The sequence below is a fragment of the Synchiropus splendidus genome, chromosome 4, assembly GCF_027744825.2.
Source record: "Synchiropus splendidus isolate RoL2022-P1 chromosome 4, RoL_Sspl_1.0, whole genome shotgun sequence".
In the NCBI taxonomy this organism is placed as follows: Eukaryota; Metazoa; Chordata; class Actinopteri; order Syngnathiformes; family Callionymidae; genus Synchiropus; species Synchiropus splendidus.
In genome coordinates, this window is record NC_071337.1 from 17,683,731 (window position 1) to 17,701,635 (window position 17,905).

Genomic DNA, 17,905 nt, shown 5'->3' on the forward strand with positions numbered 1-17,905 from the left:
AGTTTTTCTCATATCAATAACCTTTGTTTTCAACGTTCTATGGTCTGCCATGACACGACCATATTGCCTATGAGTTCAATCCTTTTTCTTATTATTTTTCTTTCCTGTTTATCTTCTTCCTTTACTTTTTTGTAACTCAGTAACTTTGCACATTTTCATGCATATGAGGGTCTGATCATCTCACGTTAGACCCTCGGGAAGGGAAGTGCAGTCAAAAAAACGATAGCAGCATATGTCTGATGGCAGGAAGCACCGCTATACAGTCGCGACAACTATGTGCGTCCAAGCATCTTATCTACAAACGTATCCGTAGGCCACTAGCTGTAGCTGTCGCAATACATATCTCAGGCCAAGGAGGTAGCAAACACAGAGATCTGCTCTTCATAAACAAGCCTGTGATTTATCGCGGATATAAACCACATCAGCCTCCCGACAGGATAAAAATAAAATAAAAGTGCTACTGACATTCATATTGCGTGTTTGCTGACACACAGTGGCAGTTTAATTACTCGCCTGCAGGCAGGCAGCTTGCTATCCAACGATCTAAACATGCGTGACGTTCATATATCACAGTCATGTACAGAGCCGCACGTGGCCGACACTGCAGTTAAAAAAAAGAAGACATTTCCTGAAAAAGAATCTATTATCATTATTATTATCATAACACTCACAAGTCAAATTAACCCTGATAGTCGAGTTATGAGTCATATATTTGCGTCCCCTCTTTCTCGAGGGTAAAACAAGGGCAGGTCAATGAGTCGACAATATGGCATGACACTGGTGGCCACCGGGGGCTCCACAAGGTATAGACTGACTCAGCACACTCTTCTGCCTCCAGTCAAATCAGATGAAACAACAGGAATGCAGTCTGACTCTTAGACTCAACAGGAAGTGAGCCAGACTCATGAGATTGCTGAACAACTTGGGTTCTTCAGACCATCATTTCAGGACAATATTCCTTTTTACTTAATCTGGAATCTGGGATTTGTTTAGCTCTCCCTCCCTCCAACTCTGATCCAAACCTTTACCCCCCTGCGAATCACAAGATAAAATGTGTGACTCATGAATCCGAGCCTTTTACCGAACAAGACGAGTCAAGGAAGCAGATCCGAGGCTCCTATTCGTTTGACTTTTCAATTACTGGCAAGTTTTCTTTAAGTTGATAGATGATACTGATGCTGTCTTCAAACGCTCCATAATAACATGTTGTGTGTAGGTTGGATGGAAGCTCGAGGCAGTTTTCACGCCAAACAACCCACACACAATTTAACGGTGGTGAAATCAAGAATGGTAATTAGACACTGGCATTCACCGATGCCGTATTTGTAGGAGTAAAAGCCGCCTCATATACAAATGAGATGAAGTACTCCGCATGTCTGTTACCTCACTTTCATTTCTTTCGCATTATTTTTAATTAGAATCTCGGTGGAACATGAGGTTACAAGACTGTGGTTTTTTTATTACGTCACAAAACACCTGACTCTGTCTCCAGTGCAGCTCTGAACCCGCCCTCCTTATTTGAGCCTGCTTTGCATCAGATCAGAGCGTAACAAGGGAATACTTTTAGCTCACTGTTTTTTTTTCTTTAAATATCTCCAGCTGAGCAATTGAGTTCCTCTCAGAACAGTTGTGGAAAGGGTTTCATTTTTTGATGATCTGTTTGTTTTGGGATTGTGTCTTCAAGGAGTAAATTGGAGTTGTGGAGTGAGGATATGGGCGAGGACATTTCTGTGAAGAATTGGGGGGAGGCCTGCGCAAAGACCCAGAAACAAAAAGTTAACACAAGTCTAAAGATACACCAAAACACGCGGTTAATGCACACATTCAAACTCCTGTCACAAGTTCAATGAAAACATACCTGATGCCTGCTTTACATGTGAGGCATGTCATTCCATAGTAAATTGTCATAAGCCCAAAGCAATGTAGAACGATTATTATATTTACGATTTTGTAAAAAAAAAAAAAAAAAAAACTACCTCTTGAATCTTACAGCACATGTAATGACTGAGACCATGTTTGTCACTTTGTTTAGTGAATGCAGTGTTGTGTTTTGGCTTTCTCATTATTATGCCTATGAAGTGTATCACTTTTATATGTCATAGAGGGTAGTGTTTTGCTGTGTTGTATAACAAAGGAAATAAGAAAAGGATATTTCTGAAAAAAATACCAGCCTAGTTTAAAAAGAATAATAAATAAATACAATTTTATATAAAAAAAAAGATAAAAAATCTAAATGAAACAGCTCTCAAACCTTGTCCATTTTTTTAAAAAAGAACAGGGAGAATAGCATGAAAGTGATCATCCAAGGCAAACACTGAAGAAAAATGTTCCTGTGGATCAAAAACGGCGTCCGCATTCACAAGAGATTCTGAAAAGAGGTCGGAAGAAAAGTAACTAATGCACGTTCATTAAATGGATTTGATCGGGCAATGTCATCACAGAGGCCATGAGTGGCTTTTTTGAAAGTTGAAGGAAAATATGGAGTGTCATGTCAGCCAATGAGAACATAAATACATATCTGCATTGTGCAAAGAGGTTGAATGCAACAGAGGCAAATTGCTTGAAGAAAATACTTCATATTCTGCCTCCGATTTTAAGACCGTATTTCTCTTGTCAAGCAGGAATGAACACAGAATCTGCACATTGACTTCAATTGTAATTTTGTGTCCTCGTGCTGCCTTCTGAACCGAGCCAACTTCATAGAGTTCTCGAAATTCTCAATTTCTAAAAAAAGCTGTGACTTCAAATGTGTGAAGTTTTTGCATTAATATCAAAGGGTAGCGCTGTGTTTGACTATAAATCAGAATGTCACTGAAATGTCAGAGGTTACACTTCACGCATCTGGATTCTGGGACAGAACAACCAGAAGAAAACTTTAAATCGCCTCACACATAATATACATTAGTTCAAATGAGCCATCTAAATCTCAGAGGCCAAAACACAAAGCTCTCCACAGTTCTCACTCTCTCCAGTGGTCACCGGCTTTGAGGAGATACCTGGTCAGTGTTTCGGGCACATCCATATGGGAGGAGGCCCAAGCCAATATATCACTGTAAGAGTCGTGACCCGATGATGTGTCTTGACCCATGTATCAAGGTAAATCTTACTGTGAAATCTAAATCAAAGTCACCCAATGCGACCTATACACAACGGTGAATGGGTCACAAATATTGCATGTACATCATCATGACTTATTTATTAAGATGCTGTTCTGATGCTAGGCAACATGTATCATCACATCAGCTGTGGATCACTGAACATATTTTATGTCAACAATTTTGTTGTTGTTGAAATGGCATGTTCGTATATTCAGTAAAGACTGGGGTGAGAGTTGACAGACCTTTTCACGACACAGTTCTGGATCACTGACTCATCTACTGATAGTGATTTGGACCGCATCACCAACATGGCCGAGGTCGCCGGCTGCAGTGAAATTCATAAGATGCTATAAGTGATAGGAAATAAGATCTTCCCGTGTGTTCAGCCAGGTACACACATATATTTGAAGCGAAGGGTTGCATCGCGCAAGATAAGAAGCGGACATTATTACACCCTCGGCAGGACACTTATCTGGCCGCAAAACGGTAGATAACACTCGACAGCAGGCATCTCGGCCTAATAAATTCTGCCTAATGCCAAGTGGAGAAAGATGGTAGCAAGGGTTTGAGCGGGAAAGAGGGGTGACTTGGTGACAGGTCAAGATATGTTTTATTTAATGTGCTGCCTTTGGCTCGGCGAGATGCTGCCCAGATAAGAAGATGTATGAAGATAATTATAAGCTGAACACATCAGATAGGACTGGAGGAGGCAGCTGAATCGACGGAGGGTCGACGGTGCTCGAGTTTGCCATCTGATATCCCCAGATGGCACTTTTTAATAGGTTGTTGTGGAAACTTTGAGTTGAACTCGGGGATCCTAGCACATTTCCAGACAACCGACTGCAAACACAATGAAACACTCTAAGCATCAGATTTGGTAGTTGTGGGTTTGTTTAAGTTTCTGCTTGTGACCAAAGGGAATTCTCCATTGGAATCACTCACTACCATAAAATGTCACCCAGAGAATGTTCAGCGTAATGTACGTAACTCAAAATTGTTGGACCATGGGTTAATTCTATGAATATGTTCTTTTATGTGAATATGGTGACAGATTTTTCTTAATGTCCATCCAACCTTGCTTGAAGTTACAGTTATGAGGACATTAGAATAATGGAAATCAATGTGTTGTACACTGCGGCACAGTGTTTAAAGCCTTAAAGCTTTGGATACCATGGTCACTGCTTCATGGGCGGAAGGGAGCTCTTAAATTGTATTTCGCTGGGAGCCAAATGGAGTCTCCAGACATTGATGCAGCTTTATTCATTATTTATATTAAATAAAGAAGTGGGGGAGTGGAGGTGTGCACCGTCTCTTAAGGCTCATTTTTGTTCCCTTTACATACAAAATAATATCCATCGGTAACATCACTGATCACATACTGTACTTCCATGCGTTCTTTGAGTTGGTATTGCTGTTCGACTATATATCCTCCAGGGGGAGCAGCTCAGAGCCAAAAGTCCCAAACAAACATGGCGACTGTGGAAGAACTATTGATAAAATACCTCTTGCACAAAAGACAAATTTCCGCCCCAGTTATGTTTTCTTCTTTTCTCATTAGAGTCATGTATAAACAGTAAGGCAAACTTTGATGTCTTACTTGTGTAAATAAAGTTTTAAAGTAACGTCATGTTAACTGTTAACTTTGCAATGCAGACAGTCTTTGGCATCACGGATAAGACAAGGACTTCTGCATCATTCTGTCGTGAAGGTGTGTGGTCATCTTGACTAAAAAAACATTTGAAGTTTCGCTTTTGACCGGCTGGTTCACTCCGACTGTGAGTGTGTGCGGCAGGACGAGAGTTTCCTCTGCAAGTGAGAGTCAGTGCGTCAACATACTAGTGCAATTAATAGAGTGTGAACTACATGATCCGTACACTCTTCTCACTATGGCAAATTGTCTACATGTGCTAATCCTTCAGGATGTCATTTCGTCATATTACACCCCCCCATCTCAACTCTAATGCTAATCCTAACCCTCACACAATCCAAATGTTGCCTCATCTATTCTAACAGCACCCTGTTAGCATCTGACTGTGTTCTGTAAAATAACACAGACGAGTCAGATCCGTCTATATTTCTTTGCATTAACCACAGAAGTAAATGTTCTTTGAAATAAATCACACAGAGAAGTGCTTGCATGTCTTTTTCTCTGCCTCGTCTTCCTCCCACCTTCTTCTCTCGAATGCATCAACAAGCCGCACTGGCAATCCAGGCGCAGTAATGGCAACTCAAAATAGCCTTTTAAGCAAATTCACAGTCTTCATTTCACAAAGCTGAGCTCTCAGTGCATATCTTCTCTGCTCGCTGACGTCTTTTGTGTGTCAGAGCAAAATGTGAGCCAAACAATTTCCAATATGAGGGAAATAATATGTAACTTTGTGAACACATTGCTGTATACAATTTATGTAATTCCACTTCACTAATGGAAGGAATGGAACAACAGCTCGATATATACAGAAACTTGTACCGTATCTAAGCGTATTTAGTATCAGGTCCACAGTAAAGACAGGACGGCGACCAGGGTTTTCCTTGGGGTGTTTTCCCTGCTGACCCTGTTGTGCCATCAGGGTAGGCAGGAGGGGGTCTCTAACCGAGGTACACTTTCCCTAAGAGTGTATCTCCTTAGCTGAGTAGCACTGTCATTGCAAGTCACACTTGACTCCATATATGTAAAACATACTAAAACACCTCTCAGTGCTAAAGTGACCCCTATGTTGCGAAACCACTGGGGATAGCTAGAAGCATCAGGAATGTAAACACTGAGATTTTCAAGGGGAGTGACTCAGACAGACAAGGGAAGAAAGCGGATGTGGGGAAGTGTGGAGCCAAAGAAGGAGAGGACGAAGACAACTGCTGTGGTAGCTACGGTGGCCCAGGCAGGCTTTTAGCTAGCAGGGCATCTGAGCATCTTGGAGACACCCAGTACTAAAAAGCAAACTTTTATGAAGAGCATCCTAAACCACGGCAGCATTGTGGAACTGGCTGCCAGGCCAGAGGTGAGACAGAGCGGAGCAGGACAGATCATGGCATATTTTATGACCAAATTATCAAAATTCCATTCCCATTCCTATTTTGGACTTCTTCTCCCTCCTAGGAACCACCATCACTGAGGACCTCAAATGGGAGCCAAGCATCAGGCCCCTCATCAGGAAGGCCCAGGTGAGAATGTTCTTCTTGAGGCAGCTACGAAAACTACGACTGCCGACGAAGTTGCTGGTGTCACAGGAACAGCTTCTTCCTTTCCGCCATAAGACTATTGAATTCGTGATCAGCCTTTGTTATTTTATTTTATTTTATTTTATCAGCACTTTATTCCAAAGCACTTTCCTAGTTGATGGGATCCCCACTGACCATGGCAATAAATTAGATTCTGCTTTTGATTCTGAAAAAAAAAAACACTTTTTAAATTGACCAAACCAAGCAGACACAATTTGGACCAGTCTGGTCTAGTTATTTATGTAAAGACCGTGTGTCACGAATAATGAGCTAAGCTTTACCATAACATTATGACATGCATGTCCAAGAACTCACTTGGGCCTTCCCATGTTTAAAGGATCGAGGGTAAATGAGGACATGAGGAAGAGCATAGCTGTGGCCAGGAAGGAAGTGCAAGATAAAGCCGACTCGGACAGTGCAAAGAGCACAAACACAAAGATCATACTGAGACATTTATGCAAGTGGGATTGTATTATGAACCACGTACATTGGTGGAGAGTTCATGTTAAATATGTCAAGGTATGAATGTCAACCAAGCATTATGATGCGTGTGAGGACACTCGGATTGAGGTTCTGTCAGAGTCCTGTCACCATCATGATGGCCCGGACGACACCCACAGTGTAAGTGATGAAACACAACCAAGCACAATGTGGACACACTCACACGGACTGCAGAGAGAATAATCTCCTAGCTGACATGACGTGGAACAAAGTCAAACAAAAGACATCTTTAGAGAGTCAGGCGAGCTCATTAAGACTCACAGATTTGCTTTCATCACCAAAATCCCCTCCCCGGACCACAGTGGATCCAATACGGGGATAATTGAGAATTTCTGACTTACCGAGGAAGGCAAGCGTCCGCTGAAACCTGAGTAAAGATTCACTGCCAGTGGCTGAAAGGGGAAACAGGAACTAGTAGAAAAATAAACATGCTAGTCACCAGCTCTCCAACTATTCATTGACTCATTGTGGTCCAGATTTTGGTCTGGAGCTTGGTCTGTAGACAATCCGGTTTTATACTTTATTTTATTCAGAAAAAAAAAAGAAATTATAGGAAAGGCCTGTATTGTAATATATTTATATGTATATATCAGAAATTTATAGGCGCATATTTACCAATTAAAATCAAATATTAAAATAAAAATATGTTTTCAAAATGAACAAAATATGCGAATGTGCGTGTGAGTGTTTTGGCAAAGAGCTGCCGCTGCTATCATTCATTCTCAGGTGCGCAATGACATTTCCACACAGCTCAACAACAGTGACCTCTGATTTGTGCGCACACGTACAGCAGCACACCACACACGCAGCGATGTTGCCCAGAGGCTTCGGCGGTGCCCGAGGAGGAAATGTCAGCGCGAGTGGGAGTCTGAGAGCGGGAGATCATTTACCACCGGTGTCTGGAGACGGCAGGAACATCAGCGGTGAGCGGTAAAACCCTCCGACACGCACACCTGGAAGCCGCACAGTGCCGCCGAACCAAACGCCTGGCGGGGGATATTTAGATTGGTTTTGGTATTAAAGCTGTTAACTCTGCATATCCATGGATTATGGAAATAAGACTCCAGTGGAGACAAATAACTCTTGGGAATGTTTGTGTACACAAAATTTCAAACCTAAAAATATGATTAAATAAGCAGTCATTAAATGTATTTTTTGTGTTAAGCGGCGCAATTGTTAGCTTTAAAATTGCTACTTGAATACAGTTTGTAATGCAAGCTATGCTAATTATATAGCATTTTGCTAAGGACTAATAACAATGCTCAACCACAGTAGCCTGTTAGCAATGCTAAGCCATTGTGCTGCCCCTGTGCTCTTTGTTCGTTGGCTGCCCTTTCAGTTCATTCTTCAACTGACTCCAGCACTGCTGCAAACCGATGAATCCCAGTCCGCTATAGGTCAAAAAGCCCTCATCAACTTCATCTGCAGTTGGTTGTGATTCTGTACCCTCATTCCCAAATGAAAAAAGTACTTGTCTACATGTTTGTGTTTGGCTTTTATCAATCCATTCCTGTTGTATAACTGAGCTCAATCTGTCTTAAAAAAACTGCATTGTGTTGTACTTCTTCAAGAGACAGCCAAGCAACTACTGAACTGACTGAGCTTTGCTGTCCAACTATGCGGCAGATGTAACTTTGTATTCCATAACTATGTTATAGAATCATCGTTTATTATCAAAGTGGCAGCGGTCACAATTCAATGAAACATAAAACAGCAACTGGGCTTGGATTTTCCTATCGAAAGGCATCTCGGACATCATGCGAAAATTCAAGACAAACACGCGGATGAGTCTTATTTATGATGACTCCGCCCAAAAAATAGACTGCAACTTTTTTTTTTTTTTGGCTCCAGCATTGCTGCAAACCGACGAATCTCAGTCCGCTGTAGGTCAAAAAGCCGTCATCAAATTCATCTGCAGTTGGTCCTGATTCTGTGCCCTCATTGCCAAAGTAAAAAAAAAAAAATACTTGTCTTCATATTTGTGTTCAGCTTTTATCAATCCATTACTGTTGTATAACTGAGCTCAATCTGTCATCAAATAAACTGCATTGTGTTCTATTTTTTCATGCGAACAGCCAACCAACTACTGACCTGACTGAGCTTTGCTGTCCAACTATGCGGCAAATGCGGATTCCATAACTATGTTATGGAATCATTGTTTATTATCAGCGGTCACAATTCAATGAAACACAAAACAGCAACTGGGTTTGGATTTTCCTATCGAAAGGCATCTCGCTCATCATGTGAAAACTCAAGACAAACACACGGATGAGTCTTATTTATGATGACCTCGCCCCAAAAATAGACTGCAACTTTTTTTTTTTTTTTAACAAAATAGCGACATGACAAAAGCTGTGAGATTGGCGCACACAATATCTTGGAATCTCAGATTGAACACTGTTGCCAAATGTCAGATAAGTGTATGGAAACACTGTGTGTGAGCAGCTAAAATAAATAAGGCGCCATAAATGACTCAGCCTTTAGCTACATTATTGCTGTGATAAGTTTCTTGGCTTCCTTCAACCCGTGCGAGACTTAACTTCCACTTTTTACAACTCGGCTAACTAACCGTGCGCCTGCGTTTGCTTGATAAGCAGCCAAGTGAGCAAAGAAGCTACCGACGCGAACAGCAAGGGAAAGCGACAGTCGGCGGAGCGTGGCGGAGCGACAACACGTCGCCTTCATGACAGCTTACGATGACAGCTGTGATGAAGGTGACCAACTTGATGACGAGACACGGTGACTCACAAATTTAAGTCGAGCGCTGCCTGCAGGCTTCGGACAGAAATAAATACAGATAGAATTAATCCCTCGCCGTCTGTTAGCTGCCGATCTATCAACGCGCGTAGGTGCTAATTCGCCGGTGCTTAAGAAACAGCTGCACAGCTGGAGCCTCGCGGACACCCCCCCCCACCTCCTCCTCACTCTTCCCCCATGTTGATGATTCTTGTCTATTTAGCCCTGTTGACCTCTACATCCCAACTAATCCCCCTTAAATTATGCATAACCTTTTACTTGGCACAGCTCCCCATAAATCTGTTTATTCCCTCGTTCGCTCCTGCACAGACCTCGCTAAACAAATTCCAATTAAGCAAAACAGCAATACAGCGCGCATAATAATTCAACGTCTCTGAAGGAGATAAGAGCGCAAGCATCGTCACAAGGCCTGCCACGGCTTAAAACAAATTCTCGGGCCACTGTTGAACTTCAGAGGCAATGTACTGGAGCGAGTACAGTCAATGGACGAAGGTAACAAAACCATGATTAAAAGAGACGGAGAGAGTAAAGATTTACTGCCAGGGAGGTAAAGTAGAAAACTAAACATGTGAGTCACAAGCTCTCCAACCATTCATTGAGTCATTGTGATCCGGAGTTTGGTCCTGAGCTTGGTCTGTCGTCTTGAAAAACCACCTAGACCCATTTTGTTTTCATATACTGTTTTGCTCATTAAAAAAGGAAATTATAGGAAACTATATATATATATATATATATATATATATATATATATATATATATATATATATATATACAATTCAGACTTCTGAGTTACAGTTTCCTATAATTCCTTTTTTTACTGAGCAAAACACCTAAAAGGTGCAGAAACTGCTGCTTTCTGAATAAAAATATTTTTTTAAACACACGTATGATTAGAACAAATTGTTAAGAAGGTATCAGTTTGCTATAGTTGTGCTGTTGTGATGCTACGTTCATTACGTACTACAAGTTCTGTTTCCACCCCTTTGACATTCATTTTTAATAGCTAGTTAAATACAGTACAGTTCTACCATAGCAATAGAAAATAAACTAAATAGTACTTTTGTGTATGAAATGAGAGAAAGCGTCTCAAATTGAATCTAAAAAATAAAAAATAAACATCAAAGAAACCCACTTATTTTTGTTGCGGTAAAAAGGTTTGATTGTCCCGTCCTTCAACAACACTCACAGTTCAATATTGTGTTTCTTTACAAAGAGAACAATGTCGCTCAATGCTCAAATAACTTTAATTCATACTTATTCTGCCTCATTTGAAAAACTTAAGCACCTTTTTTTTTTTGTTTGATCATAATTCCAGTGCAGGTTTTGATTGGGGGCGCTAGGTGGGGACCAGTGAAAAAGCAAATATACTGTATATTCAAGCGTTTTATATCAAGGCTCATCTCCAAACCTGTCTCAGCAGGATTCCTGGCACTATCTTGGATTGTTCATAAAGCTTTATGAAAAACTTCCTGAGCTGGAAAAGTGTGAACCTTATTTATGTGTTTATTCACTTAAGAAGTATTTTGCTATTACTTAGACTCCACTTGTTTTCATATTTTCTCACATATTTCAAATATTACTACACTGCAGAACTATTTCATTCAGTACTACTTAGGCCAGTACTACCTCTTCGTATTATTATTATACTCATTATATTATATCATTTTGTTATTATATTATTATATATGCTTTATTATATTATTATATATACAACATCCTTATTATTACAACCAAGCAGGTAGTAATACAAGCTTAAGTTGCAGATTAGAATTTCAAGACACACTACTTTTTTACTTTACTATTGGTGTTCTTTGAGCAGTATTTACAGTACTTTTACCAACAAAGACCAGTATAACACTATAAATGCTTTTTTTTTTTCATTACGATCAGTGGATCTTCAACACCACCTTTTGTTGACACAAATACTTAACATTTATATCACTCTTTTTAGTAGTAATTCTGCTCCTACCGCTACAGCACTCATCTAATACTTTGTTGTTACTGTATCATTATTCAACTTGCATAGCCTCTATTGTCACCAACTACAGCAACCAATGCAACTACTTTAAGAACTACTTCAGTTGGTTTGACAACCACATCTGATTACAGTAACATAACAAACTAACATACTAGCCACAGTGAGTAACACTAACTAATGCAGTACATCTTCTTCATCATGTACTACCGCTTCTTGTAGCAGTATTGCCTGCATTTTCACCACCAGCATAACTTACTGTCGGCTTATTCTCGTAAGCTGCAACCACCTAGCGGTTCTTAACTTTCACTCTTCACTCTCGACTACTTCTGCTATCATCAATGCTACACGTTCAACCCTAGAGCGCCAGGATGAAGAGGACGTTCTGGACCCAGCTAGCAGCAGGTGTTCGTCACCTGGCCGCAGGTGAACACTTGAAACATAAATGCTCCAAATATTTCCGCTCTGCAACGTCTCTCCATTAAGTGTGAGCGATAACAGAGACGCAGCTGTGCTGTTGGCCGCCACCAGAGCTCCTGAGAGGAACCCACACCACCACCACAACCCTACCCCCAGTGGTCCTGACCCAGTTAGGACTTCAGTGACCGATGGCCGTGGCTCAGGCCGTCATACACGCTTTACTGAGACGCTAAATGAATTGTGAATGCTTTTGGGGTGAAGTCAGTTGTGTTTTCGGCGTTGTCCCCATCTGACCTTTTGCTCATTTCACCCGTCTTTGGTTGTTGTTTCAAAACATGCCATTAAACTCAATTATTCTGGACTTTTATATTGTACATATCTAGTTTTTGAAACCTCTGTATTGAAAAGTAGAGAAACAAGTAGGGCTGCAGTGACTAGTCGACATAGTGGACACATACTTTTCATACCACATTTTGAGACATGAAGACTCAAGTATCAATCCAACATTTTGCAACATACAAGTGTTAATAGAAATTTACATACATTTTTTTAATTAATATACAGTATGTTATATCTACAACACTCCAACCAAACTGCTGTGTTGTTCGTCAGTCCATCAGTCAACTAGCAAAATAGTAATAAGCTGCAGCCCTAGAAATTATTAAATTATTTTGTCCACTTAAAGAAACAAAAAAGAGAGAAAAAAGCATAATAATAATACGTATTATTACGTATTATTATACGTGTTATTATTATTATAGTCAAAAAGTAAGAACAATCTGGACTCAGCACTGGCTATTGCAACAAACTTACTGCCCTATCCAAAGTGAAAGTGTACACACACTACTTCCAGTCGGTCTCCACCATTCGAACATGGCAAACTCTGGTGGTCATGGAGAAGAGGTGCACCCAGCTCAGTTGAGAAACTGGGTGAACGCATATAATCTAGATGATTGAGGCAATGACACTTCCAGTATGACAACTTGGTGAAATGTGACATGCTTCAGGTAAAACCCAAAAGCTAGGACACAGTGACGCTGAACCCATCAACACCTGCCACAAAGAGGTGGACAGCCAGTGAGTTTGTCTCATGAGGAGAATAAGAGAGACAAGGCAGACGCCTGAAGTTCAGGAGGAGGTGGCTGACTGGTTGCAGTCAAACGAAGTGGGACAAGTAACTCGATAAGATTAGATTAATGACACCCAAGGTTTTTAATTCCACAAAATCTGAGCAGAGTATTTTCAGAGGAGACCCTCTTGGGAGTCCTAAAGGCCAATAAACTAGCTCCGAAAGAAGCCTGCAGATGCTGGTTAAGAACCCGAGTGGAAGAATGAAGCCATGATAACAAAAACTCACAATAGTACCACCATTAAAGACTTGTGGCTCAGAATAATGTCACCGTAATTACATTCTCACAGCCGGAGCAGCTCATGTTCACTTCACTTGTTTGTGTTTACCATGGGGCAGGAGTGCGGCTGCGGATCTGGGTGGTTGACATTTCCGAGGATCAGCGAGGATCGATAGCAAAGGTCAGACAGACAATAACCTTCAGGTCGCTCCGATGGTCGGCGCAGCGGCTGCTCTGTTGATCCACAGACACTGTTCTCTGCACCTTTCACCCAATGTGCATAACACAATGTGCATCATCATTTCTTACACCCTTGTGCTGCCTTCTAACATGTGATAATTCAGTTACAAAATCTATCTATTTTTACTGGGTTTTATAGAAAGTAAGGAAAAAAAATAGGAGGAAATTGGATCACACAGGGAAAAGACCAGGACTGTCCCGCACCGATGACCCCACATGTTTCTGTGAGGAGCAGGATGTGCCTGCCAGAGTGCTACTGGACCTGAACACAACTGGCAGGTTGGTTTGACCGGTGGGCACTTTGTCCCTGGAATAATTCGAAGATGACCCAACAACTCATCGCCCAGGGAGAGATTCACTTTGCCCTTCTGAAACCCCACAACAGCAGGTTCTTCTCTTCTCCTGACAGATTTACAGACTCTGTACCACAACCTGCAGACAGGTTCAAGTCGACCACAGGCAAAAACATTGACTCACGTATAGACGGACAACCACCTACGGAAAATCTGATTCAATGTTTAACCTCTGTACTTTTAGGACTGTGGGAGGAAACCAGAGTACCCTAGAGAACATAAAAAAATCTGAAAGCATCCAGGTCCAAACCCAGAACTGCCTCAAGCTGGAATCAAATACTGAAGGTATCTTAGTGGATGAATAATGGGAGAAATACAAACAATAATACAATTGTAAATAAAATACACCCTTATGTAAAGCGGCACATCATGATAGAAACAGAAAACAAAGTTCACAAGGCTTTAAAAATATCAAAGAAAATATTTAAGAAACATAACATAATAATATAGCCCAAAATATATGCTACAGCTAGCATGCTAAAGATGACCAATTGACCAAAACATTTAAACTCTATAGATTAGATAAAAATTTGAAGCGGAAAACAAAAGGCGCTGTGTCTCCGTGTGTGCCTGCGCTGCCTTCCCGCTGCGCATCCATCACTTCCCGCCATGCTCACACACCTACAGTAGCGCAATGACATAATGGTATCTTTCCAAAAAGTCCATTCCCAGCGGGCAGCAGAAGGTTCTGCTTCAAATGTTTGATTAAATACACGACAAGTCGACCCCAAAGAGGAATTCATCACAGCGGCGCAGCATGTTCCTGCAGCTGCGAGCGATGACGTGCGGTAAACACTTTCCCCTTTATGTTCGCTCTTGTCCTTGCTTTCCTCTCTCAAACACACACACACACACTTATCTATGCTGCTCCATCTTTCTCAGCAGGCCTCTGGTGGCCTGCTCCCTCTGGGCAGCATCTAACTCTCCATATTGACTTTGTCCCGTCTCAGGAGAAGATCTGTCTCCCTCAGGGATCCCTCATTCTCCTGCACATTCCGGAACACACAACCCAAAAAGAGAAACATCCAAACTCAATACATCATCATCAGCGTCGTCACACACTCTGTCTGGGACGACATGCTCTTGTTCGGACTCAGTTTTATCCAAATATGTGGGTTAATCCAGCGTCTACAACCTCAAAGGTGGCATAATGAGCATCTCCACATATATATATATATATATATATACTGTATATAATAAATAATGATAAAGAAACCGAGTGGAATGTTCTGTCACTCACTGATTTGGTGACAGCAAAAAATCCTACAGCAAAAAAAATCGGAATCCGTGACTTGAGTGCTGCCAGCAACGGATTTCAGTCATTATATGATGTTTCTTCCGGGATTTTTCCGCACAAAATAAGTGAAAACCGACATGTTCAAGACCTCTTCTTTGATGTTTCCACTTTGTTTTAATACGTTTGATCAAGTGAGATTTCATCATTAAAAAGAGATCCATTTTCTGATGGCGTGGCGGCTCTCATGACACCCCGCCAGACTAGTCTATACGTGGCTAGAGCCCTGTTGTGCACTCATTTTCAAAGCCTCAGTTTCGTTTCAGAAAGACTCCAACTCGACGGCCACAGTTTGCGTTTCCCTCTGTTCCCTCTATTCCATTTGTTTTGGAATTTTTAATTTCAAATGAAATTTTTCACTTCAGTGGCTTCTGTAAATGATGAGAAATATTTTTAAAAAGTGTTGAATTGCAGGGACTGCAGCCAACCACACACAAGTGAGCAGTTAAGGCGGCAAACGCGTGTTCTTAAGAGTAGAATATCCAAACTGGACAGCTCGATGATGACTGCATGAGCTCTCTCGAACCAGCCCTCTCTTGGAAAAGAAACTTGAGATGTACAGTGTCTCCCTCGGAGCAGGGTTGGAGAGTTTTGGCCTCTGTCTGGATATTTCAGCTTGATTGCCTTCACTCCACGTCTCAGGTATGAAAGAGTCACTGATTGAAAAGCTCAGATTGAAGCGACTTCAGGTCCTGAGGCCTGCAATTTCGGCGAGCGGCTCAGTGGACTCTTTTATATCAGCAAATTGAAAAAAGTGAAGAGCAAATCCAAACATTTTGAAGAATCGTGCGGAAGGTTAGGAAGAGGTCAGAGTCTGAACCAGGTGTTCATTTGAGATATCTACTTTGACTATGTTTTGATCTATAAAATTGTTATGCCACTTAACGTCTCTTCTTTTTTTCGGGTGGTTGTTGAACTGCTTATTACATGTTGTATTTTCTTTTAGTACCATCATTGAAATACCGTGTAAATTGTGTCTTAAACGGCATTTGTGTAGGTTACTTTCTTACAAGATGAGTGCTTATGGTTCTCATCTTATGGGAAATTAAATAATCCTTACGTTACATAGATGTCCACCTTCTGCAGTGTAGTGTAGTGCTATTGTGGAATCTTTTGTGTTTTTGTCATTTTCCATAGTTTCATAGCATAGTTTTTACATCTACACCATTATTTTTTTTCTAAAGATGCCATTTTAACATTAGCTAAATAATAGTGTTTCTTTTTATTACATATGTACTTTACATCTACACTTACTTTAATCGGAATAATTCACAAATATTATATTTGAACTTAACCATTGATTTTTATGGGTCTTTTTAACTATAAACTAAACATGTAAAAAAGATACTTCATCTTTAGCTGCATGAAAGTATCTATATGAAGCGCATCTGCGCACAGTGGCAGCTGAGCCCATTTTCTTGTTTTCAATCTATAGAAAATAAATTGGAATACAGTGAGCAAAAACAATAACAAAGCAAACACATATTTCCTGTTACTGTTAACTACAAGAAGAAGTTGAGTATCAGCTCTGCAGTAACAATGCAAAAGTGTTTATCCTTGTTGGATCACACCTTCAGCCTTTGTTTAAACTGGCAGATATATTCCGGGCAGAGAGGGCAGTTGGCGGCCTGTGGGTGTGTGCGAGATGTGCGAGATAAAGCCTTGACCTCTTTTCTTCACTCTATCAGTCAGGACATGAACTGTGCCCACTTTAATCAGTCCGCCGAGTCCCATCATGCTGAAGTTGATCTGTTTTCCTACTGAGAAGAAAACTAGCAGGCTCTGTTGGTGGACAGAAAATTACTTATAAATAAGATTCCCTGTTTTCTTACAGTAACAAGAGGTGGCGCTAGGAAAAACAATCTTGCTTTTGAGTGCTTTACACCCCAGCAGAATAGAAGGCAGGTTGTCGACAGAGAAACCCAGAAGCTAAGGGGGAGCTTTGACATTTATTACATTTATGACACAAAAAAAAAAAAACGCTAGCCTATAATAATGAGAAATAAATCTCAAACCCTCACATAGTAGCTTACACAACCCGAAAGTTGCGTGCCAGTGTACCACTGAGTTCTGAAATTATTTTTGCTGATTCATTGTAAAACTGACTTAATTTAACTTGGAAGTAACAAACATTTGAACATAAATTATTTTTTGTTTTTTGTTTTTTTGGATGGAAAACCCCACATTTTTTCTTCTGTCATTTCCAAGTGCTTACTCCCACACTAGGGTCATGGGGAAACTGGAACTGTAAGATGGGGACACACTGGATGGATTGCCAGTCCATCACAGGACACAAAATCAAACACCTGCAAAACGCTCACTGCACTGCTGCCGCCAACAGAAATCGCACCTTTCCAACACAAAGAAACATTTAATCACCAGCATTGATTGTGTGCGCGCGGAAAAAGGCACACTTCAATAACACAAAGTTTCTGCACCGCGACTTGGCAAAGTCTGTGGCAGCACTCTGACACCTACATGGAGTAAATAGCTCCACCTCCCCGTCCTCTCCTCCCTCACCTCTCCTGGCGGATTATTAATACAGAAGGACACTTTGCGACTAACTTAATCAAAGCGAGTGAAAGGCACCGGAGAGAGAGCGTGTGTGACAAAAAGCAGCAGGGGGGAGTGAGCGACACCCTCCCACTTCTATATCGGTGCACATATGATTTATTCCCCCCGTTAGGTGAAGGAGACCCCAT

The 17,905-nt window shown here is 41.1% G+C and overlaps 1 protein-coding gene across 3 annotated transcripts in view; it reads right to left on the minus strand.

Moving 5' to 3' along the window:
- The window catches only part of LOC128758186 (chemokine-like protein TAFA-5), a 129,096-nt gene that overhangs the window by 19,160 nt on the left and 92,031 nt on the right, over nucleotides 1-17,905 (minus strand). The window lies entirely within an intron of this gene.